We start from the raw sequence: 25,999 nt of genomic DNA, 5'->3' as shown, positions 1-25,999 counted from the left end.
TCAAACGCATCCATAAGAGGTCGACTATCTTCCAGGCCAATGACCCAGTCCTTTAGATCAACTGACCATCAAGCCACCCATACAACACATTCGAGGTGCGAGCAATCAGTATACACTTGTGGCCGAATGCAAGATTTAATAAATGTATTTTAAAATTATTGATATAATAGTGATATATATAGCTATCAAATCCTTGTTGTTTTGATATCTTCCTTGTTCTCTCTTTAGGACATTAAAACGTGATTGCACTTAACAGTGAACCGGAGTACAACCAATGCAGTTGATGTCCGACTTAAAGATTCTAGGGATGCTGTCAGAGACACTTTATATGTCTGACCAAAGCAATCAAATCCAATTAGCATCGTGTGCGCCTCCATATTCCAAAGGTGATGTCGGAGATGTTTTGTACATCCGACCAAATTAGTCAAATCCCCTAAGTGTCGTGTTTACCTCTAGATTCCATGGGTCACTACAACAAAACGTGCATATGACAATGCCAAAGTCACCACGGTTCATCAATACACTATGGTGACATATCTAAACTAAGGCGCTGGAAAAATTTTTATTTTTTAATTAAAAAATGTTAACATAAAATAAAGATAGATCATTTAATTATGGTGATAAAATGAAAATTTCATGGGTTCGAACATCAACATGCTCAAATATTTTATTCCTTTAACATTAAGATGCACCTTTTCGTTTTTATTTATTTTTAAATAAACAATAAAAGGGATATCACTATGGTTGATAGTTTTAATAGTTGTGAAATAGTATGCCCATATATAATCGAATTAACTCTCACCTTTTGATAATAGCGCCGTATCCTTCGCAGGTAAACCCTAGCACCCATTTCTTCTCTTCTTCGTCGTCATTATCCGTGATTCTTGTTCTTCATACATAAGGTATTATTCTTCTCCCATATTCTTGTTAGATAGTTCTTGATTATCTCTTTTGTTTCATCTTGTTGAATGTTCTTCTTTTTTTAGATTCGTCTTCAAGACCTTAATAGGAATAAAGTACGAGAAGTATGAAGCTATGTTGAAAACTTTATCCACCTTATACTTCTTCTTCATAGCTTCACAATGATATGAACTTCTTCATAGTTGTTAGTGTTTTTATTTAGTTGCATGTATTTGTTGTTCAAAATTAAATTAGCAGTTTCACATCTTGATAACTTTCATGGTGTTTGTAGGACTCAAAACAAGAACAATACATTGTTAAGTCAAAAGAAAATTAAATGAAGAAACAACAACAGCAAATTTCATATAGTTTGAGAAACTATGAGAAAAAATTTAAGATGTATGAAGTTGTTGTGTAAACTTCTTACTCCTTATATTTCTTTTTCATTGCCTCTCAACCTAGATAAACCTCATGATTGATTATCATTCCACATACGATCAGTTTCAATAAAAGGTGTCTCCTAGAAAAATTTTATAATATCTGGTTCTGTTGTATGATGTTGTTTTGTTGATAACTACTTTTGAATGATGTTGTTGTTGTTGATTATTGTTCTCAGAGCAAGAAGATTAGGTTGACTTTATTAACATGTAGATTGTTGATTTCACTAACCCTCACTTAAAATACATTCATTTAAATTAACATAGATACTTATAATCTGCAAATTAAGTTGTTTTTGAAAACCAACTTATATCAATCAATGTTTTCTGAAATGTTTGCGTCTTATATTTCATTTCATGCTCTTTTACATATAGAATATGGTATAATGACCTAGCTCTTTAGATGCATCATTATCTTCGATTATAGTTAAATTTAATAACAATAATTAATTGGATAACCTGCCTCATCATCAACACTTATAATCGTAATTTTTATGATGTTCTATCATCATAAAAATTATGATGGTAAGTGATGATGACGAAATAGATTATCCAATGCCTTATTGTTATTGAAATTTAACTATAATCGAAGATAGATATGTATCAAAGGATTTAGACCAATAAACCACAATCTATATATAAAAGAGCAAGAAATGAACGATGAGATGCATGCAATTAGAAAACAATGCTTTGTTTAAGTTGGTTTTCAAGAATAATTAATTTTCAGATTATAGACTTCTTCATCAATTTCAATGCTTGTATTTCTTTAGTGAGGTGTTTGGAAAAACAAGCAATCTATATATTATATAATAAACTATGGGTACTTTTAACAACGGTTAACTACTGTAACCGTGATCAAAAGTAATTTATGTTTTAAATTATTTGTTGTTGTTGGGTTTCGAACCCAATACCTATGTGTATATATCACAACGTTTTATAAGAGTACAGTTGTGATATGTGTCGCGCGCCCTGCCTTATAATTATGGTTTCTAGATTGTGGTAGAAACAGCGAACTTACAACCACACTCTACTTAACAACAGTATGACACGCATGATGGTTCCCCTTTTCCAACCATTGTGTAAGGGGTTTTATTAGTAGTGGGTGGTGTCCAAGATGATTTATACATCCAACCAAAGAAATAATATTCCCTTATCCCCATGCACGCCTCCATATTCTAAGGGTTCTGTCGGAGACGCTTTGCAAGTCCGACCAAAGAAATCAAATTACCTTAATGCTATGCACACCTCCAAATTCTAGGTTGTTGTCAAAGACGTTTTGCATGCCCTACTACAATAATCAATTCACCATAATGCCTTGGACGCCTTCAGAATTCAGGAGAAATGTATAAGATTCTTTGCACGCCCAACTACAACAACCATTTCCCCCAAAAGTTCTATCGAAGATGTTTTGCATGTCCAAATACATTATTCAAACACCATCTTTCAAATAAATACACACATTTACGCATGATGGCGCACCCCTTTTGGATCTATCCAATCTAAGGGATGAGAGAGGTAGAGCACAGAGACGTCCACCTCGATCCGAGCTAGCACCTTGGGGAGAGGGACGTGGTGAAGGTAGAGAAAAACACAAGAAAGGGGGATTGAATTGGGTTTTCAAAACTTTTCCCTTCTTGGAAAAATATTTGTTTAGATAAACATTAACGCATGCAAGAAATAGAAAGATGACACATTCAGTTATCCAGGTTCCTCTTAGAAAAAGGTTAGTCCTGTCCACCCGCCAAGGTGATTTTGCCTTAGAAAAGTACTTAATCCACTAATCATAGAAATTATTACAATTGCACGGGCCAACTGCCGGTGACTAACAACAAAACATTGATCAACCCTGTGAGTGATCACTTAAGAATTCTGACCCAACTGACACCCTAAGAGATATAACGATCAATGACTTCTTTAAGAATTCTGACCCAACTGGTCTCCTAAAGAAGATTTTCCCAAAGCACGTTGATTAGTCTGTTAGTGATCCTTTAAGAATTTTGATCCAAATGGTCCCTTAAAGAAGATTTCCCACGATGACCATCAGTCACCGTCTTCTTGAGTATATAGACTAAGACTAGTCACTCAAGGAATAATCAGTAGAAATTTTAAGAACAAGTAACACAAAAGTGTTGAGAAAGATATGATCAATAAATCCTTGCTTTTACAAGATTCACCAAAGATGTTTTTGATATTTGTTAATTTGCATCTTGTAGTAATCTTCTCTTCTTTTTCTTGTCCTTATCAGCTGATCTTTGACTTTGTCTTCAGAGTAATGAGCAACAGCTCTTCTGACGAACATATCTTTGACATCTGATCTTGATGTGACAGCTTGTATCTGATGTAGACTTTGATTCTAATCTAGAGCAGAAACATCTTGGTAGCCTTTGTTTCTTCTAGAGATGTTTGAGACTTCTGAAGCAACAACTTGGTGAGAAGTGTTATGGAGATCTTCTTTTTTATTCATTCAACATTATATGTACCAACAGAAATTAAAGAGAGTAGTTTTTCTGACAACAACATTTATGATGATTCTTTAGACAACAGTCCTAAATCATACAGAGCTTTCCGATCTGCACACTCAAAAAAACATTAGACACAAAATTGTTTACATATAAAATACATGTGTTGTTATCATCAAAACTTAGAGATGAGGTATAGAAACAAATCGTGTTCTAACACGAGGATCCTCTACACTTGGCCGAGTAATGATCCTCTGTGATGCAGAGCGTAATTCAAAAAGCATGGTCGCATCTAGCCGATATCATGTCCCTTGTTTGTAAATATAATTCAAAACATAAATGCACTTAACCAGATTTGTGCCATATATATATATATATAAATATATATATATATATATATATATATATATATATATATATATATATATATATATATATATATATATGAATATGATTAAGGTATATCCATGTTTAGCTGCGCATGAGATATTTATAGGTGCAATTGAAAGCATAAACTCTTAAAGTGAAGCTCATGTCTCTTCTGTACGAAGCCAACATACGAACACAACAAATTAAACTAACACTTCACCTATGCGAGCATGTCCAACTATAGATGCATATAATTGGCTTGGTATTCCACCAAATCAAGACACCCTTAGTCTTGCTTCACAGATTCTATTAAGAAAAACACCTTAATCAAGACACCCTTGATTAAGAACAAAGAACTTAGTTAAAACACTCCTTAACCAAGAACAAATATTTGATTTTGCTTAACAATACTTAAGTCTATGCTTAAAAGCTTAAAAGTGAGAACAATACTCAACTCATTACCTAAAGGTTTCTGAGTAAGAACAAGAATGTCTACCACAAGTATCAAAAGATACAAGGCTTACGTACACCACAAGTTACACAAGAGACTCTCAAAACCCTTATACCATAAATCCTAATTTACAAACTATGAAAGATAAAAGATTCATTAGGTTAGTTCTTTTCTTTAAATTTACCTTTGTAGTCAATGGGCTTCGAAATCTGCATTCAGATATTTCTTGACCCATAAGCTAATTGATGTACCAATTGTGTAGATAAATTGCTTTAAATCTTGGAACGTAAATATCAAGTTTCATAAATTGTCTTAGCATCCAATTTTTGCCACTTGTACAGTTGGAGATACAACAATTTGTTCCAAATTAAATCTTCTTGACCTAAGAAATAAATTGGGATATATCCAAAATAAATATCACATAATCAAATCAAATATGTCAAGATTTAAAATACAGCCTGTGTTAATATTCTGGTATAACATGTCGTAACATCTGTCAGGACATCTTTCCTGAGTAACATGTTAGAACATCTTCCATATTATCTGTAGTAAACCATATTTTTGAAAAAATTTACCATTCCTAAAACCATGGTACTAACGTGTACCATTCTTTCTAGCAGAGAATTCTACTAATTGCAAGATCGAAAATTGAACCATATCACTATCTAGCTCTCGCACTATTGAAAGTCACAATAAAAGTAGCAAAAGATAAAGATATAAATAAAATAAAATATTGTGTAAAATCCAAGGCACAAAGCCCAAAAAATATTACAGGAATAAAACAAAAACAAAAGAAAAAGAGGAAAGCAAAAACCCTTAAACATCATCGCCTGACTTCGAAGCATTTGGGCCATCTACAGTATCCTCCCCAAGAGCTGCATGTAAAGGATCCAGCTAATCAGTAGTAATAGAGAGGTTGGGATAAAATCCTTGCGCCTGCTTCAACATTTTTTTCTCGAATCATATACAAGGCATCCACAACCCGGTGAAGGGATTCTTGAGATTTCTACCGTGCAGAAGACATCTCTTCTTTGAGACCTTTTAAAACACTGATTCGTTCATCCTTCTTCTGCAGAATAATTTTGTGATCCGCTTCGAACGCCTGACATGCTTCCACCCCATCTTTAGAAGCTTTATTGCAACTTTTCTCTCCCTCATCAAGAGAAGCTTTCAACGTTGTTATCTAGGAGGCCAAAGTGGACGAAAGACCATGCCGATATGTCTCTTCCTGCAAAGAGCTACTACACTCGGCATTTTCCCGTAGTTCGTCCAACCCTTTATTAGCCTTGGAATTTCCTCACTCAAATGCCTCACATTTCTCTTTTAGCTCGTCCATCTCCCTAGAAAGGTCGCTAGAGCGCAGTACTTCAAATGTGTTACGATAGTTACTCCTGGGAAAAACGCTCTAAAAAAAGAGAGAAAGATTCACGGATACAATGGAAACTCAGTCTGCAAGATGGAGAAAAAATTTCTCCGCACTCTATATCCTTATCTAGACAAAGGCAATTGAACGAATAAAATTGAAAGCAAGAAACAAACGTGGATCAACGGTCAAATTTCATATTGGAAACACAACCAAACTCAAGCAATGGCGGATCTTGTCCAAAATAATAAGGGGGCAACAATTTTTTAAATATTCATAATAATTGTATATAGTTTTTACTTTTTTAGAAGTTTTCTTATAAAAAAAAACATCAATTTTCACATGTTAAATTATTATATTTTTTCTAAAAACAAAAACACAAAATTCATAGTATTTTTATATAATTTAATTTTTTTAGTTGCTTATTCTTTTAAAAAATTATTAATTTTCTAATATTCATGTATCATTTCTAAATTGCATCAAATAATGGGTAAGAGTTTAACTTTTATATAACTTTGATGCATAAATTAACTATCTATTTCAATATAATGAATTAAAATTAAATTAATCTATCACAAATACAATTAACGATTTAATATCATTGCTAACATAAAAAAAAAATACTAAAATCAAATTGAATGAACTAGTCCAAGTCTTCTAACACCAACTACAAGAAAACTACAAAAATTGTAAAAGAAAAACAATAGGACCAACATAATTATATAGTCTACATATAGACGATTCAAGAATTTTTTACTCAAATATATTTGAATTGTTTATAGTTAATAATTTTTTTATGAATTGATTTTATATAGAAAATAAGTATCTTAATAAAGTTAAAGAACTTTTTTAGATCCATTTTTGTTGGAACTTTAGAAATAAAACATTCCAAGCTAATGTATGATTGATAGTGTAATAATATAAAAATTATGAGAGGTGTCTTAAAATAGGTATAACATGTTCATAGAATTTTCAACTTTTGAGGGGTGCAGCAGTACCCTCCACCCCCACGTTCCTCCGCCACGGAACCCAAGTATATTTAAGTGCACAGTAATTATTTGACAAAACCAAAGCAGCATATGTTAATTGACGCCTGAACAACTCTCAAAGAGTCAGCCACAACTACTAAAAGACCCCAGACATCTAGTGTACCCGGCGATTCTTGAAGGAAATTGTTATATGATGGCCAAAAGTCCAATGGCACCTTAATCCGTACGGCCAGAGGTCCAATAACATGAGACTCATTTATTCAATCTGCTCCATCAGGCCCAAAGTATAAATACCTTCAGAAAAAAAATTTAGGTACACAATCTCTAATCTCCACTTTCACTACTGTTATCTTGAATTCTTAACTGACTTGATATGTTGAGTAGAGACACCACACGATCGTGGAGTGGGTGATTTCTTTCTCCTTGAAGCTTCGAGAAATAAATGTATAAATTATGAGTTATTCTTTATTTTAATCGATCTTGTCAAGAGTTTAAATGTATAAGTTCTCTTTATAATAACGGTGATATTACTTTTAAGAGTCTATTCTAAAACTCCTAAGCATTTTCTTCCCGAATCTTCAACTTTTTATATTGTGATTTATTTCAACCAATTTAAATAGTAAAATGCTAAAAATCATTATTGCCACTATTTTTAGCATTTCATAATTTAAATTAATTGATTTTTTCAAAAAAAAATAGTGGCATAGCTTTACTCGTTTATTTTCTATTTTTATATAATCTTCGTTATCAATTAATAAAAATGTCATTATTGTTTATTAAAATGTCTTTCATTAATATTATTATAAAATTATCTTAAATTATAAAAAAATATATATTATATAAATTTGTACGTATATACTAATTTAGTAATATTTACCCATATAATATTAGTTATACTATCAATTTTATTTATTTATATATAAACTCTCTTTGCATCTTATCAATTTCCCTTATCAATAGTGACAAAGTACTATCTTAGGTAAGTGTTTCCTTCACTTTTTCTGTCCTTTTCATAATAGCAAATTTTGGATCAAAGAAATCACGCCTCAATCCAAACCACAAATTGCACTAAGATATGTATGTTTATCTAATTCTGAACCCACTAACATTAGTGAAAAATTAAACACAACAGTGTCTTTCATAGCAGACACGCATGCATAAAAATGCTACTACATGACAAGAACAAACCAAACAAAAGTGTTATAAAAGCATAACATTGTGATTTTTAATATGTAAAAGAAGTGGCTCATCAACTTCGTGGGAGAAGAAAGGACAAAGTTGAAAGTGTGAGTGAGTGGTCATTCTTTTATGTCTTTCAATCTATTCAAGACTCAACTTATAGCATTCCATTTTCTAAATGGATTTGACTAATCAGCTTTCTATTATAAATTGAGTATATCCACTTATCCCATTAACCACTATTCTAAAGTCTTCTTTTAGTAGCAAGTTAAGAACTTTGTAAAAAATCGTAGTTTTATTTTTTGTGGTAAATGACAAAACTTCTTATTAGTGGAACTTGTTGTTCAGTGTTGAATATGCTATGTACCATTACTTGAATTAAGAAAACAGTGGTGGACTTTGCAGTCAAAATTAGGCAACTGTATTAATCTTTATTTATATGTAACGACATATGATTCCACCACACTAAAAGCCATTAAAAACGGGATTAGGACATTGCAAAATATTGCAGTGACAAGATAGTATTTATCTGATGAGAATTTAATTTAATTTTAGTTTATTTATTTTATTTAATTATTTATTTACATTAATGTATAATATAAATAAATACATTTTTTTTAATAATTGAGCTTTAAATCAGTATTTTACATTTATTTAACTCAATTAACTAATAGATACCTGAGTTAATTTATCAAAATATTTTTTTAAAAAAATTGTATTGATTACTTGTTCATCTAAAACCCTAAGTTGATAGGAGTGTGAGTTCTCTCACTTATAAAGATTCTTCCATTTTTTAGCCAATGAGTGATTTCTTCATCACACTTAATTCTCAACACAATGTTTAAACGTTGGACATAAAATATTAATCTCTAAGAAAAAAATACAAGATTTAATTATTATGCATACATTAACTTGTTATATGCGAGAGAGAGAAAGGAAGCAAATGTTTTTTAGGTTTTTTATTATTGTGTTCGACAAAATTTCGAAATTCTGTGCCTACGTATTTTCAGGTGCAATAGAAAAATGAAAACCTCGTAGTTCGTGGTAAAAAAGAATTGTGGGTTGGTTGATTTAAATGAACGATGTTAGGGTCGCATTTTAACGGTTAAACGTTGTTTGTGTGTGCTCACGGGAGAGGCGTAAGCGTTTGTTTGTATCATGGTAGAATGAATAAACATGTTCTTTGTGAAAAAAAGATTTGTGTTGCGCCGAGGGGGAGGCAAGAAAAAGAAATTTGATTGGTTGAATTTGGTTTTAAGTGATATAAGTATTCGAATGGCCAAGCTATACAACTTGCATTTCAAACTCTCGAGGAAAAGGTAGGACATACGTCCATCTCGTCCGTTTATTAAAAATGTGATACGAATTGAGTTACAATTCTTTAACAGAAAACAAGCATTCGAATGACCAAGCTATACAACTTGTATTCAAACACTCAAGGAAAAGGAAGGACATACGTCCATCTCATCCGCTTAATCCATTTATTGAATTGAACTAAACTTGCTTAATTATTGTATTTTGAATGAATTGCGTATGTTCGAATGGGCAAGCTATACAATTTGTATTCAAATATTCGATACATTTTGGACATACGTCCTTCTTGTCCATTTATTCCTTTGATTAAGAAAAGATAGTACATATTTTGATTTAAATCAGGAAAAGGAACTTGGTGTTTACCAAGCGTTTGATTCGCGTTCACTTGAACTTATTTTGAAATCGGCTTGATATTGACCAAGAGTTTTGTCTTTTTGAAAATGGTTGATTTTATGCTAACAAAAGAAAAGAAAAGAAATAAATAAAACCAATGGGGAAAAGATAAAAGGAAAAGCAAGCCCAAAATATAAACAATTAGAGGGGGTGAAGCAAATCCAAGGGGGCTGGAATTAGTGGGCGAAGGCCCAAAGGCCATTCCAGTCCAATCTAGAGTCAACTTAGTTGACTCAATAGGCAGGTGTAAGATCTGACTACCTTGATGGTAAAAGAGATCTAAGGGTTGGATAAGGCGCGCTCAGAGGGTTATAATGGGGAACACCTTATAGAATCCTTGGGTTGACTGCCCAAGTCAACCAATCCATTGGCCCAGGAATGCGTCACCTAGTGCAAGACTAGTGCCAATCAGCTCCATTGATTACACCTTCAGAGTTACAGAGAGCCAAGTCATACTCTTCATTTCAATATCCATAACACCAAGATTCTTCCAACTTGATAACCTCTAAGATTCTGCTGTCCAATGATTTCTATAATGTTTTCATTCTAGCCATCCTAGAGACATATAGTACCAGAAAATTATCTCTTTAGAGCTCACCCAATAAACAAACCAGGGTGTCTTCTCTGATGCCAATTGAAATTTCTGGCACATGCAATACATGTCCCTGCTGATGTCCCAACATCAGAACCTGATGTCAAGACAAATGTTATAACATCTTCTAAATAGAAGGGATAAATCACACCATACTATAGATATGTAGATTCAAACTACAGAATGATGAACATCACAGAGACAGGTACAGGAAGATATCTCAATACAAAACCACAATGTTAGGACATATGTCTTGACATCATGAGCTGACATAACACATTTTACCTAACAGAAATCATCCAGAATTACTTTGTAGAATGGTAAATAAAATGGTCAATTGTTAACCAAGAAGAAAATTCGCTATTAGTAGTATCAATTCAAAGCCTAAACAATCTCAGTTTACAACTTCTCACTTAATCACTACCTAGTGCAACTTCTACCTAGAAATCGACATCTAGATATGAGAAATCACCATCCCACTTCCAATCACCACAGTGATAAACTCAACCATAATCCTTATGACTAGAAGAACTAAAATTGAAAGATTACACATTCAAATAAACAATAATTCATCTTGCTTAAAAGCTTCAATCAAGAACAATACTCGACTCTATGCTTAAAAGCTTTAAGAGAGAGAACAACATTGTATCAAAAGATATGTGGGTGACTTACAACACAAGAGACTCTCAAAACCTTAGACTTCTAACCTTCCCATAATTTTACAATTGTGTGTGAGTTGATTATATTAGATCTAAGGGTCTCTTTAAATAAATAGTATTCAGTAGTCTATGGGCTTTGAAACCTTTACCAAAATCTTACTTGATTAACAAGTTAAGAGCTGCAAAAAAATCTGCAGAGTAATCTCTTTGAATCTTGGAACAAATCTTCAAGTTTCCTAAATTGTCTCAATCATCCAATTTTAGAACTTTAATTCTGTTGGAGATTTGATTCACTTGTTCCAGACTAAATCTTCTTGACATGTTCAAATAATTGTAATATATCCAAAAGAAATATCACATAATCATATGAAATGTGTCAAGATTTAAAACAGCTTCTCCTAACGTTCCGGTTCACCGTGTCGCAACATCTGTCTTCGATGCAACCCTCACATACTGTTGTATCAGTTTAATAGAGATTTTATAACATCTTGCTCAGCATCTGTCATGAACCATGTTTTATCAAAATTGTTGTCAATCCGAAAACCATTGTACTAACAGACTAGATGTTCCCTTGATTGGTACGAGGAACTAGTATAATTCTCTATGTTCATTTACTTTACTGCTTTTTTTTTTGCATATCACTTCTATATCTTAAACCAGAAAAATAAAGTCTTCACTTCATTACTCATAAAACCAGTAAAAGTAAACCAGGTAATTCTTAAGAAAAAGTTTGATACTTTCTCTCTAAAAATATAGTAAACATAATTCTCCCCCTCTTAGGTTGCACACTTTGAACTTACAAGGACTCTATAAGAGACAATCTCAATGCATGTTCTAATCAAGTTCACCATCACCTCTAGAAAACCCATAACTTCCAGTATTTCTACTACCAATCCCCATTTAATTTTGTCATAGGCTTTTGACATGTCGAGCTTGAGGGCCATAACACCTCTTTTCCTTTAGTCTTTTTCTTCATCCAATGAAAACATTCCAAAGCTATAAGTTCATTATCAGTTATCAATCAGTCCTTGACAAAGGCATTTTGTTCTACATCAACTACAGTAAGAAAAATAACTTTAATCTATTAGCAATCGCCTTTGTCACTATCTTCATGATTACGTTGCAGAAACTAATTGGCCTAAATTCCTTGGGAGAGCTTGTACATTTTGAAATCAAGGAAATAAAGGTTTATTGATCTCTGAGAGGTCATGGTTGTTATTAAGTATGTTCAACACCATCTTCTAAACCTTTTCCCCTACTATGTGCCAATACTTTTGATAAAACAATGTTGGAAGCCCATCTGGTTCTGGGACCTTCAGCGGATGCATTTAGTCTAAGGCCTCCTCAATGTCTTGGACTGTGTATTTACCTGCACACCACATCTTATGATCATCACTAAGTTTCCCCATGACAGACTCACAACTTTCTCTAATATATGTAGGGTTCGAAGTGGCAAAGAGGTCAGAGAAATAAGCAAGGAGTATTCCTTCACAATTGGAATCCCCCTCCTCCAAATGCATTTGGATCCTTAGGGTTCGTTTGGTTCAATATAGGGGAGAGGAAGAGAGGAAATTTAATAGAGGAGGGGAGAATGGAGGGGAGGTAACTTAACTAAATATATGTTTGGTTCACAATGGAAGGGGAGGGATTTTAAAATTAAATTATCTTTTTATCCTTATAAATATTGTTATTTGTACTTAGTAAAAATAATTCTAAATAAAAATAGTATTGAGTAAATTTTACCAAATAAAAACGTGTTCATGCATAAACCATACTATAACACAATTTTTTCTTTCGAGATATTCATACATAAGAGTAAACAACAACACACATTAGTTAAACTATAGATCTTCGACGCAAATCAAACCATTATCTGATCTTGATGAATCATCTAACCTAATAAAATAATTTCTATCACTAAAAATAGATAAAATAATATTAAAATATTAAAAAAAATTGGACTAAATAATATTAGACTTAAAACCTTTATTTATAATATATACATACTATATTTACATATCGTTGTTATTATTAATATTATAATAAAAAAACCTTATTACTAATATATATTTTAAATAATAACATGATAGAAGTATGTTACTATTATTAAAAAAAAAACGTTGTTACTATTATTATATATTAAAACTAAACCTGACATAAGCTATAATAAGAACATCTACAGTATGTTTTTAAAAATTTAATAAGGACAATCTTGCAAATAAAAACATAATCTTTAATAATTCAATAAAGACAATTTTGAAATTAAAAAAATAATTGAGGATAAATTAGAGGAAATAATAAAATTCTAATCAATGAATCTTCTCTCCCCTCTAAATCTCCCCAATTTGGAGAGGAGCAAAGAGTGAGTCTAGGAGGGATTTTTCTCCCCTCCCCTCCAACTACTCCCAACGAAACGGATCCTTAGGGTCCGTTTGGTTCATTTGAGGGAAGGGGTGAGGGTTTTATCAAGGGGGGAGGGGAAGGAAGAGGAAGGGAGGGGAGAGATTTTAATTACATATATATTTGGTTCAAATCATGAAGGGGAGGGGAGAGGAGGAATTTTATTAACAAATATGTTTGATTCAAAAGGAGAGGGGAGATATTTTAAGAATAATTTACTTTTTTATCCTTGTAATTCTACCATAAGATTCATGATATTTATCATTTATAATTCATTGACGAAATATAAGTATTCAATCAGAGACCTCATTAAAGATTTTATTAAAACATAACGATTATGATATATATTTTAAAAAATATTATCGAATACAATAAAATATAAAAAAAAATTAAAAAAGAAAAATATTACAATAATGAAAAAGAAATATAAAAGTTAAAAAAAAAAATTAAACATGTATAATAATAATAATAATAATAATAATAATAAGATGAAGATATAAAAATACAAGAAATATAAAAAGAAGATAAAATTTGTTCAAAATAGAACTTTTAATATTTTAATAAGTTAAATTTATATTTATATAAATAACTAAGGGTAAATATATAAATATAATTATAATTAAAATGGAATACCTCCCCTCCCATCCAAATCCCCCCAAATCGGGGGAAGCAAAAAGTGTCTCAGGAGGGATTTTGGTCCGCTTCATCTACCACCTCTCCTCCCCTTCCTTCAATTTTCCTTTAATTTTGACTAATTCTTTACGAATCTCTCCAGTTTTGTACTCCTTAAAAGCTTCGCCCAAAAAATGCACCACTTTTAGATTTTGGTTCCCCATGTTATTAGGATTATTCCAGCATTGCTTGATCATATTTTTTCATATCTCATATTTTGTCCGAACCTCTTCAAATATGAAAATGTGGTTATGCCTTATATTGCTTGTTGCCTAGTTAGGTTCCAACTTGATTCTAATCACTGCGTGATCGGATCCAAATCTGGGAAGATAGTGAACTCGAATATGAGAAATTATGTTGATAAAGTTGTAGGTTGCAAGGGCTCAATCCAGTCTACATTGGATTTGGCTTCATCAACTCTTCCATTTGTCCGTGTAAAAGGGTAGCCCTCAAAGCCTAAATTCTGCAATCGACAGTCCCCAAGCGCTCTTCTACCAATTATATATTGGTTTGTTAAATATGAACTTCAACTACTAACAATTTATTCCAACGAATTTAAATTTAAATTATAAACTTACTAAATTTTATTTACTTTTCAATTGAACGTTAAAATATCAAAATTTCACCTCTTAAAAACAAAGTGTTGAAAAATAAAAAGGGGGAAGTAATCATAATGATTTTTTAAAGTTTAAAAAGTCTTTTGCTCCCCGTAAGTTGGCGTGTTTTTGGTTTTATTTCCTAAATCTCTTTTTTTGGATGAAGTCTCTAACTGTTGAATTTTTTTGGCGTTAGTCCCTGATATCAAAGTTCCGTTAAAAAAAGATGATATGGCAAACATCCAGTTACGTGGCACCAGTGACAGGGCATGAGAGGACGAAATACAAAAAAAAATGTAATTTTACAAAACATATTCTTCTTCCTCAATCAAACTCCAACCTCCATTTTTTCTCACCTTCAAACTCCATATCCAACCTCCATCTTTTTCACTTTCACCTACATATTATGTTATGCAAACTGATGAACATATAAAAAAAATTCGATTTGAAATGTTTTTTGGGGTTTGACTGAAGATTGGGGATGAAGATATGAACACATACCCAAAATTCTAGATTAAATAATCTTTCGTTCCTATAAATTGGTATTTTTTGTTTTAGTCCATGTAACATTTTTTTTGTTTCAGTCCCTAATTATGGGTTTGCGTTCAGATCATCATCTCCAACCTTCATACAAACCCAAAAAAAAATCATATCAATGAGAACATGTGTGTTTGTTTATGAGGTATTCATGTATATTTATTTAGTGCTCCACCATTTCAAACCATAATCATCTTTGGTAGTTTTACTATGTAACTTTATTATTCACTTTTCTCTCACAATCTTCACCATCACATTCCATTAGAGCTTCATCGGCTTCTTTTGATCCCATACAAATATTAAATATGTAGAACCCAAAACCCCTAAATTTTGCAACCCTCTTCTCCATGTTAAAAATCTTGACCCCCCTCTTCATAACACAAAACCCAAATCTCCTCAATTTTTCAACCTTAATTGTAAATATCCAATCACTGACCCTCATTTTTAAGATCCAGAACTCAAATCTCCTCAATTACGTATTCTTTAAAGTTTAGTACATTCAATTCTCACTTCTAAATTTACATGGTAGCGTTTCTTTTGCAATCACTCTACTCTTTTCTCTTTATGGAAACAAATGTATTTAGGGTGAGAAAGTAACACGTGTGAGTTATTTGTACATTCTTGGTTTTTGTTTGTTTGTATTTTTATTTATGTTTTTGATTTTCATAGCATTTCTTCAAGATGTAATCGACTCTTTCTTATTGCAGTATCAATTTCAACATCAACTATGGGTTTGTATGAAGGTTGTGTATGAAGATATGAATACAAACTCAAAATTATGGCTTAAATAGTATTTTTCGTTCCTGTAATTTGGCGTGTTTTTGGTTTTAGTCCCTAAATATTTTTTTTTTTTGGTTTTAGTCCCTAATTTCGGATTTCATAGTAAAAGGTTTTAAATCAATGGTGCAGATTCAAAGCTCTTGACTAACATTAGAAATCTGAAGTATTTAACTAGTAAGGAAGTAAGGTTGGCAAAGTCATGAATCTAATAATTAGGCAAACAGTTCTACCATTGGGGAATATAAATAAACCATGAATTTAACTATTTGTAAAGCCAACATGAGAAATTCCACAAAGTAATTTTGCTTTAACACCTTCACAACAACAAATCACTCATTGTTTCAAAGATAAAACAAATATTTGTAACGGTTGAGAATAATGAATGATGTTGTGCATGATAAAATAGAGGTTGGAGATGAGTTTGATGGTGAGAAAAAATGAAGATGAAGATGGATTCACTACAACACGCTGGGGCTTTAAAAGCGCTTTTTATGGGCTTTAAAAGCGCTTAAAAGCGCTGTGAAAGCCAGCGCTGGCGTAGGTAACAAAAGCGCTTCAGAAAGCGCTCTGGTAGGCCCCCTATAAGAGCGCTTTTCTGGAAAAAGCGCTCTGGTAGGCCCCCCCTATAAGAGCGCTTTTCTGGAAAAAGCGCTCTGGTAGGCCCCCCCCTATAAGAGCGCTTTCCTGGAAAAAGCGCTCTGGTAGCCCCCCTATAAGAGCGCTTTTCCAAAAGCGCTTTCGTATGTTGCGTTTTTTTTTTATTTTTTATGCTTTTTTATTATTCTTTGGCAGCGCTTTTGCTAAGAAGCGCTTTTGTAGGTGGACCTTTAAGAGCGCTTTTTAAAAACGCTGTCGTTGCTAAATGAGGTATTTTAATGTGCAGCCTGTAATTTAATCCTCCCAGTCGACCTGTAATATTTTCGACCTGTAATATGTTTTGAACCTGTAATATTTTCGGCCTGTAATATATTTTCGACGATATAATTTCAGCCATCAGTAAGACAATATATATATACTAATATAATACCATTATAATATCCAAAATTATATATATATACATCATTACAACATCAATAATATTATAGTTCAAATCGACACAAATCCTACATGAAAAATTGCTTAATATAAAAGTGACACAAATCCTCTTTGATTTCTTCCAACTTAAGTCTCGGGTACCCAGCAGCACGGAATTCGTCAAGGTACTACAAAACAAAAACATAATATGAATGATATATTTAGTTAAATGTAATAAATTATATGAAATTATCTTAAGTTATAAATTCATACCGTGAGCGGAATCTCTAATTGATTCGCCTGAAGGATTTCTTTCATAAACCTCGAAACAAAGTATCCGCAATCTGAACTGTTTCGCTGTTGCGAACACTACATAGAAAAACAAATAAGATTTTATAGTTGTCTTGTTTTATCAAGTAGCATAAATATTATAAGCTAAATTGTGAAAAATAATGTACCTGCACTTTGATCCAAGTAATGTTGTTTGATTTAGTCCGGGATACCTGTGCGTCCCGTTGACTTCGGAACATTTGTATTGATATAATTAACAAATATATAAAAGCATATGTTTAGATCAATCCCACAAATAAGTAAATATATAAATATACACGAATATTTAGAACGATCCCACTTACAAATCAACGATTTCCTTCATAGCCGGATAATTGGTCCAGTCACCATTTACCGAATTCAGATAATACACGACTTCTCTTATAGGGTTGATAGCAAGCAACAACCAGTGTGCTCTATAAATTAAAACAATAGGTTATATGAAAATTTTGCTATACACAAAAGAAACAGAGATTAGATGAACCAAGAATGAGAACTAACCCTACTGGTCGGGTATTATACGCCCAAAGATGCAGACTTTCTGAATTTCCGGTGGACATGAATCTATCGACTAAGAGCTGTCTAACTGATTCCGGTTCCGAATCAATTGCCATTCCGCTGCAATGGGCGGAAGACACGAAACGGAATCTGTTAGACAATACAGTCCCGCGCAACACTCTGTCATACAACAACCTTAAATAAAAACATAATAAACATTAGATTATTTTCATTGAAATGTGTAAATAAATTATATTGTGGGACTAATTAAATAATATATCGGATGAGTAAATATTACCGGATGTATGAGTGCATATTACCGACGCCTAGTTGTTCATGCGTAAAAATCTCTTCCAAGTCATCAATTGCAATATGTGACTTGAATTTAATACCGAAGACACTTTCATCCATATTGATTTCACGTAAAGCACCATCCTTCAAATCGGACATATCAACCATTGTTGCAAGCGTCGTCCGGTATCGAGGGACAAAAGCACCGCCTTTTTTTGCCGCTATCTTCGGAGGACCAGTGGGTGGTACGCTACGAACTTGCTGCGTCACTTGTTGTGACTCCCGAGCGGATGCCTAAAAATCATATAAGTTAGGTAAAATATAAAATCATGCAGATTTAGATTCAGATTATATATTAACACTTTAAATGTACCTCTTTTAGTGATGCAACAGACTCCTCCTCCTGTAAAATCCCTTTACCCTTAATTGTGGGTTTTATAGGAGCAGTCTAAAATTAAAATGTAAAAAATAATTAATAAACGGTTTAGAATTGACATTCGAAAACTAAATGATTCATAATCGTTTTCAATATACCTCATCACTAATGGTAATGAGCTCCGAGGGCCATGCAACAAATGATCCTATTGCATCTCGCAGCAATGTCGTCTCTGAGACCATGTCAGGTACCGGTAGCATCGCATCATGATCTAATACAACATCCACCGATACTTTCAGGTGTCCATCCGGGAGCGGTCTATGGTGAAGTAAATCTCCCAAAGTGTTGTGCACTTTTCCCTTGCCAACTAGTCGATAATTCGGTGACGATAAGTATAGTTGGCAAGATGAAATGCCCTAAACCAATAGTAAATATAAAGTCATTATCATTAATAAAATAGAACAATTTGTAAGGAAAAAAATTTATAATTACCTTGGGAAATTTCCTTTGACAGTTGATACTAGCCTTATCACTAGTTTCTTTCACCGATGAAGTGTTGCACTTTTCTCTCATATACATATCTTTATCTCTTTGCAATTCAGAGACTTGTGCTTGCAATTCCTGCAACTTTTGCAACACTTCTTCATTGGTAAGATTTGATCTTCTCCTAGGACTCTTGTAAAAAGAGGTTGGAGTCACACCATGACCCTTACCCCTCACCCGACCGGGATACTCAGGAGCATCTAGTGCTCTACTAAGTACGCTCCCCTCACCGGTGGATACCGATTGCGACAAGGTCTCCTGTAATTCATTTACATTTCAATAATTATTAGTGGAGATAAAAAATCATTTATATATTAAAAAACATTTGATTTAATTAAAGACACAGCATTATACTTACACATTCAGTATAAACTCTCTGAACATCGGGATCGACAGCTTGATTCTTGCCCACACGAGCTTCCTTCCACAACACATGTACAGGAAGTGAAGTTTCCTCACTTTTAGTCTCCTCTAACTATGCATTGACACAAATGATAAAATCGTCAAATAAAACATGCACATTTAGACAATTAATTAAAACGGATTTCTATTTACTTACAATTTTATCCTCTAAGCGTGCATATCCCAAACGCCCTTTTTTGTATGGATACGCGGGTTTGGATGCTCTCGCACTATTCGTGGCACTCCTTTTCCGAAAATCTTCATCTCTTTGCTTTACAAACTCAGCCCAATCTTTTTCATCAATGAAGATCTCATACTTTTTTGGCCGTCCCGGTGCCTCTTCAAGAAAGTTTCCATCTTTATCCTTAAGATAGGTGTTTGTCAAAAAAGCTTTCCACCCTCTATATCTTTTGCCGGCCAAACTAAGTATGTAGCGTCTACGATCATCTGGTATCTCAAAAGTCCTCTGCAAAAAAACATACGCATAGTGTGTTAGTATAAGTAATTTAAACAATTTATCGTCAAGATAATAACAACAATTAACCATATATGATATATACCTGAAGCTCGTCCCAAATCGCTTTTTTTTTTCCGCATCCAACTCTTCGCTTTTCAGATTCCATTTAGCTATGGAGACCGGAATATGCATACGAACAAGTGTACCAATATAGCTTGTAAACTTTGCAGAATTAGGACCAATTGCTTGTTTATCAGAATTCCAATCCAAATGGTATACTAATCCTTGGTCTCTATGTCGAATGATTCCCTTCATAATGGTGATGCCTCGTGCAACTTCTTTTGCTTCAGTATCAGGTGGAGCATTTGTATCCGTGGCATCTCTTTCTTGAGCATCTCTTTCTTGTGAGTTTTCTTGTGAGTTTTCAGGTGGAGCATCTCTATCCGGAGCCATTGAACCTGTATCAAACAAACTAAAGCACATTAGTACACTATTAATAAGCTAACAATCTATACAAGTCAAATGGAAGTCAAACCATGCATGTACAAGTAAATCGGAAACGAAATCGGTACAAATCAAAATAAGCGTCAAAAAAGAAAGTTGTCGGAATTGAACGAAATTTGCATGGCTATGGTAAAACGTCCCCACGAACTCAAAAATAAAGTCGGTTTTCCGAAATTCAGACCCTAAGCCCGACTTTTGATTACGGGCAGAAGCAAAACCGATAAAAAAAACAGTCCCGAAATGTAAAGATAAGTGCATGAGCAGCACCGGAATCGTCAAAATAGTATAGTTACATGTAAAGAAGTCAACAAACGGATACATGGTTCAAAATCGGTCTCACTACGATACATGCGTCTAAATCTCGGAATTATAGGAAAATACCATAAGACTTTAGCAGGAGACAACTTTTTCTTATATCGAGGGGCACCACATTTAGGACACTCATTCAACGCTGCATACTCGTTTCGAAACAAAACGCAATCGTTTGGACATGCATGTATCTTATCATAGCTCATGCCAATAGAGGACAACATCTTTTTGGCCTCATACGCTCGATTGGGAAGAACATTATCATCTGGTAGCATATCTTTCATAAGGGCTAATAACTCTGTGAAACTTTTATCCGACCATCCATTGTCCGCCTTTAAGTTGTACAACTTTAACACCGCAGACAATCTTGTGAATTTTGTACAACCCTCATACAACGGTTTCTCTACATCACTTACCAACCTCTCAAACATTTTGGGACAATCCGCAAGATCTTCTTCAAGCGCTTCTGCAATCTCTTCGACTCGATCGCAATCGTATGTGTCTGTGCAATCGTCGTTTGAAGCATACTTCCTATTACAACTCGACTCAGCATTCCTGTTACTTTTCTCACCATGCATTGTCCAACATGTATAACTTCTATCAATTCCAAACTGTAGTAAATGGGATGCCAACTTATTCCCGTCAACCTTACCCCCATAACAGCAACCCAGGCAAGGACACGGCATTCGAAGCGGGTCTTTGGAGTGCGCAACCGCAAACTCAACGAATTCCCATACCCCTTTCTCGTACTCTTTCGACAATCGGTTTGAATTCATCCATGTCTTATCCATGTCTTAATTAAGCTAAACAAATGCTTCTTGGTTTCTCTATCAGGTACTAAGGAATTCTGTCAAGATAATAAATAGCTATCATCATTATGTTTTGATCAGAATACCTAATGAGATCCTATAAAGTGTGAATAATAGAATACCTAATCAGAATACCTAATCAGAATACCCGATTTCTTAAAGAAGACATTACCTTATTTCAAGGTAATATAAGTCCACAAACCAAAAAATGGATTGAGAGACACTAAATTGAAATTAAATAGAACCATAAACAATAAAATACAAGCAGAAAACAACAAACTATAAGCAAGAAGAAAGGGATAGTAACCTGAGTTATACTTGATGTGGGAGACGGGTAGGTTTGAATCGGCGTTGTATACAAGTAGAAACCAGAGGATTCAAAGTAACTGTAAAATTAAACACACACGATGCAGTTAAATACACCACTACTAACACAATATCAAAAAAACCCCAATCTAAATTGAACATATTAAAGTTAGTTTCTATACTGCAAAATTCATCATAATACCAGTAATTTGAGAAAGAAATTTACTAATAAGCCAGATTCAACAATTTAGGAATTTACTGAATAAACTATTTAGGAACTCCTAACATTTGCAACACAATAGTAAAACAATAAGGGAGACCACATGTACCTATATCAAATGGTTAAAACCAATGAAACCAGTATGACACATCCAAGGCAGATAAGTTGGTAACTATTGTTTTTCACTTCTAACTCTTCTTTTTTATTGATATTCAACTCTACTTGTTTGTGATATTTTTCTTTTTGGTAAACTTTTTAATTAAATTATTTACTTTTGATAACTTCAGCAGAATAAATGCATAAAGAAAGTTAAGATTATATCTCTTTCTTTTGTATATCTCTCAACTCTCAAGTATATTCCAAGTTAATATGACAACTCATCATTTAAAATTATCTAACAAATTCTACAAGAGCATATTATGAATTAGAAAAGTAAAGTCCACATAGAATAAGTAAAAACACTGGCTGCTTAATATATGCTTTGGTGGGTTTTATATTTCTCCTCTATTTCTTTTATATATTTTCTACTGCAAATGTGACAAGTAATAGAAGCTTATTTTTCTACTGCAAATTAAATGTGACAAATAACAATCATCCGTATCAGAAAGCAACAATGTGCAGTTCAAATTTCGCAACACTATAGCTCTGTACCATTGCTATTTGACAAACCCTAACGCCAATTGCAATGACTGATAAAACCTTTGCTGATTAAACAAACTCTAATGCCAATTGCAATGACTGTATTCAAAATCAAAGTCGAGCATATATAAAACCCAGCTATGCAGAATCAAAATCAAAGATACCTGATGTGAAAATCAAAATCGATTCGAACTCAGCTATGCAGAATGGGAAGATATGGGTTGCAGAGTGGGAAGAATGGGAAGATATGGGAAGATACGGTGGCAAACAAGATTTGTTATCTTCGCGTGTGAACTTTGTTGCTGAGCTACAGTGGCGAAGAGAAGAAGATGATTGTAGGATGAATGTGGTTGCAGTGAAGAGAAGGAGATGAACGTAGGGCTCTACGGCGGCGATTTTGCGTGAGAACAGTAGCAGAGCGAAGGGAGATATGGGTTTCGTTAGCTTAGAGAAGAACAGTACTGAAGGCAAATAGCGTGTTTTGTTAATTTTGTTTTAGAAATTTTAATTTTAAATTAGCTACTAGAGCGCTTTTCAAAAGCGCCTTTGTATCCCCTTCTACACCAGCGCTTTTTGAATAAAAGCGCTTTCGTATCCCCCCTTTACCAGCGCTTTTGAAAGCGCTTTCGTACCCCCCCCTTTACCAGCGCTTTTTGAAAGCGCTCTCGTACCCCCCCCTTTACCAGCGCTTTTTGAAAGCGCTCTCGTACCCCCACCCTTTACCAGCGCTTTCTAGAAAGCGCTCTCGTACCCCCACCATTTACCAGCGCTTTTTTCCCTTGTTTTTTTTTTTTGTTTTTAGCGAAATCTATAAGAGCGCTTTCTCCTAAAAGCGCTCTCGTAGGGGTGCTGCTAAAGATTATATTTGTTGTAGTGATTGAGGAATAAGATGTTTTGTAAAATTGATTTCTTTTGGACTTCGTCCTCCGATGCCATGTCATTAGTGCCAAATCAAACAAAACTAAACATATAAGGACCTTATACAAAAAAAAAAAAGATTTAGGGACTAAAATAAAAAATACCCTAACTTACAATAACCAAAGACTGTTAAGTCTTTTTTATAAACAATCAATTGTATTAATGAGGAGTACTAGAGGTATTCAACCCATAGAAAAAAAAATCAAAATGGAGGAAAAAGTACCAAAAAAAAAAGGGTATAACAAAAACAGTTACATGATACGATTTAAGCATAGTCTCCGGTCTAATTACTACTCTTTCCAAGACTGAAGAGAGGATCCTTGAATTTTTTTACTTGGTATCATTCTCATGTTAGCATCCTGATCCTTTCTACAAAATCCAAACTAGCAATATTGCTTTCCTAAAAAACAATGTTAATCCTGCAAGTCCAAAGTGTCCAGTAGAGTGCAACTCAAAAGAAACAATAGATTTTAACATGGAATTTAGATCTAGTCGGCTGATAAAACAACTTAAAATGTAGAGGAATGAAGTTGTTTTCTGCAATTGAGCTAATACCAATCCAGTAACACATTTGATGTCAGGCCAAGGAAGATTTCAGAGAATCTAAAAATAAATGCACCTCATCATTTTCACCTATAAAGCACAAAAGGGCACACTAAGTTATGTCTTCATCCGACAACTCCAAATATAGCTAAATGAAGTCTGGTTGGAAGGTGCATTTGAATAAGTCTATAGCAGAACACTAGAATTCAGAATTTTAATAATCATAATTATAAACCGACCTAAAAATTGATATTTACATGAGATAAGTTAAATAATATACATACTATTGTACAAAAAAATTAAAAAAAAATAAATAGATGGTTTTAAGATATATATATATATATATATATATATATATATATATATATATATATATATATATATATATATATACTTTGGGATAAAAGAAGCGACCAAATAAATGGTTTTAAGTATGGATGATAAAATAGGCCGTGGTCTATCAGGTCGGCCCGTGCACTCGCTAAGAGATGGCGCGTTGGGTTGAGATTTTGGATCCGCCGTCCATCAAAGCTTTTCATTCGCTAAAACTCGTCTTGTCGTTCGCCAAAGCCCGCCCTGTCTATTCGCCTTGATGATTTTATTTTATACACTTAGGCTCTGTTTATAGCTTATAAGCTTATACAACAATAAAAGACATGTTTGGTAACGATCTTTTCTTCACAAACTTATAGTTTATTTTACTAGCTTATAGTTTATTTTTCAATAGCGTTTTACCTTATAGCTTATGGCTTATCATTCTTTCTCCTATTTTTACCATTATTAATTTAACTAAAACCCACTTTTATCCTCTATAATTTATTTTAATTTATAATAAAATAATTAAATATTAAATGTCTTTTATGTCATTTTAATTAATCAGTTAGTTGAACCGCTAATTTTACTAAACACTTCAATTAACTTATCTGTTATAAGTCATCAGTCATCATCTATAAGCTATAAGCTATAAGCTATCAGTCATCAACCATCAGCCATCAACCATAAGCTACCAACTATCAGCTAGCTTATCAATCAATCGCTATTTTTACCAAACAAATTCTTATTTGTAAATATATACAATATTTTTTTAGTAAAATTTGTTTAAAATATATTTTATAAAAAATTATTCTATTAAAAGGTTAAAAAAATTTATTAATCTATTAAAAATAAAAATAAAAATAAATAAATAGACGGACAACCTACCGTATGCTAATCCATCATTTTAACACCGTTTTGTCGTCCTAATTTTAAGCTTAAAAAAAGTGTATTTAATTTTTTTTTATTACATTCATTTGAGTGGGCCATTTGGTAGAGTCTATACCCAGGGGTGTGCATGGTTCTAAAATCAATCCGAATTGAACCATATTATATGGTTCGGTTTGGTTCTTAGAACTATTGGTATAAAATCGGTTTATGTTTTTAAAATCAGTTTATATTTGGATTAGTTTGGTTCAAAACCGATTTTTATCAAAAACCAGTTTTTAATTTGGAACAGTTCTAAAATCGGTTTTATCAAAATCACTTTTCTATCATTTACAAATTAAACCATTTACCATAAAATCAATTTATCAGCTAAATAGTTTCAAATCTGTTCATAACAAGTTTTTACTAAAAATTATGTTTTTTAGTTCAAAATTAGTTTCTACTAAAAATAAACTTTCTGTAATATTTATATTTAAGGAACACAATTTATTCATTTATGGGTACTTAAATAAAATGGAAGGCTCTGTTAAGGAATAATGATGGAAAGTGG

This window comes from Vicia villosa, linkage group LG1 (assembly GCF_029867415.1).
Source record: "Vicia villosa cultivar HV-30 ecotype Madison, WI linkage group LG1, Vvil1.0, whole genome shotgun sequence".
NCBI lineage: Eukaryota > Viridiplantae > Streptophyta > Magnoliopsida > Fabales > Fabaceae > Vicia > Vicia villosa.
The sequence above is the reverse complement of the archived record's forward strand: the minus strand, read 5'-3'. Positions refer to the sequence as shown.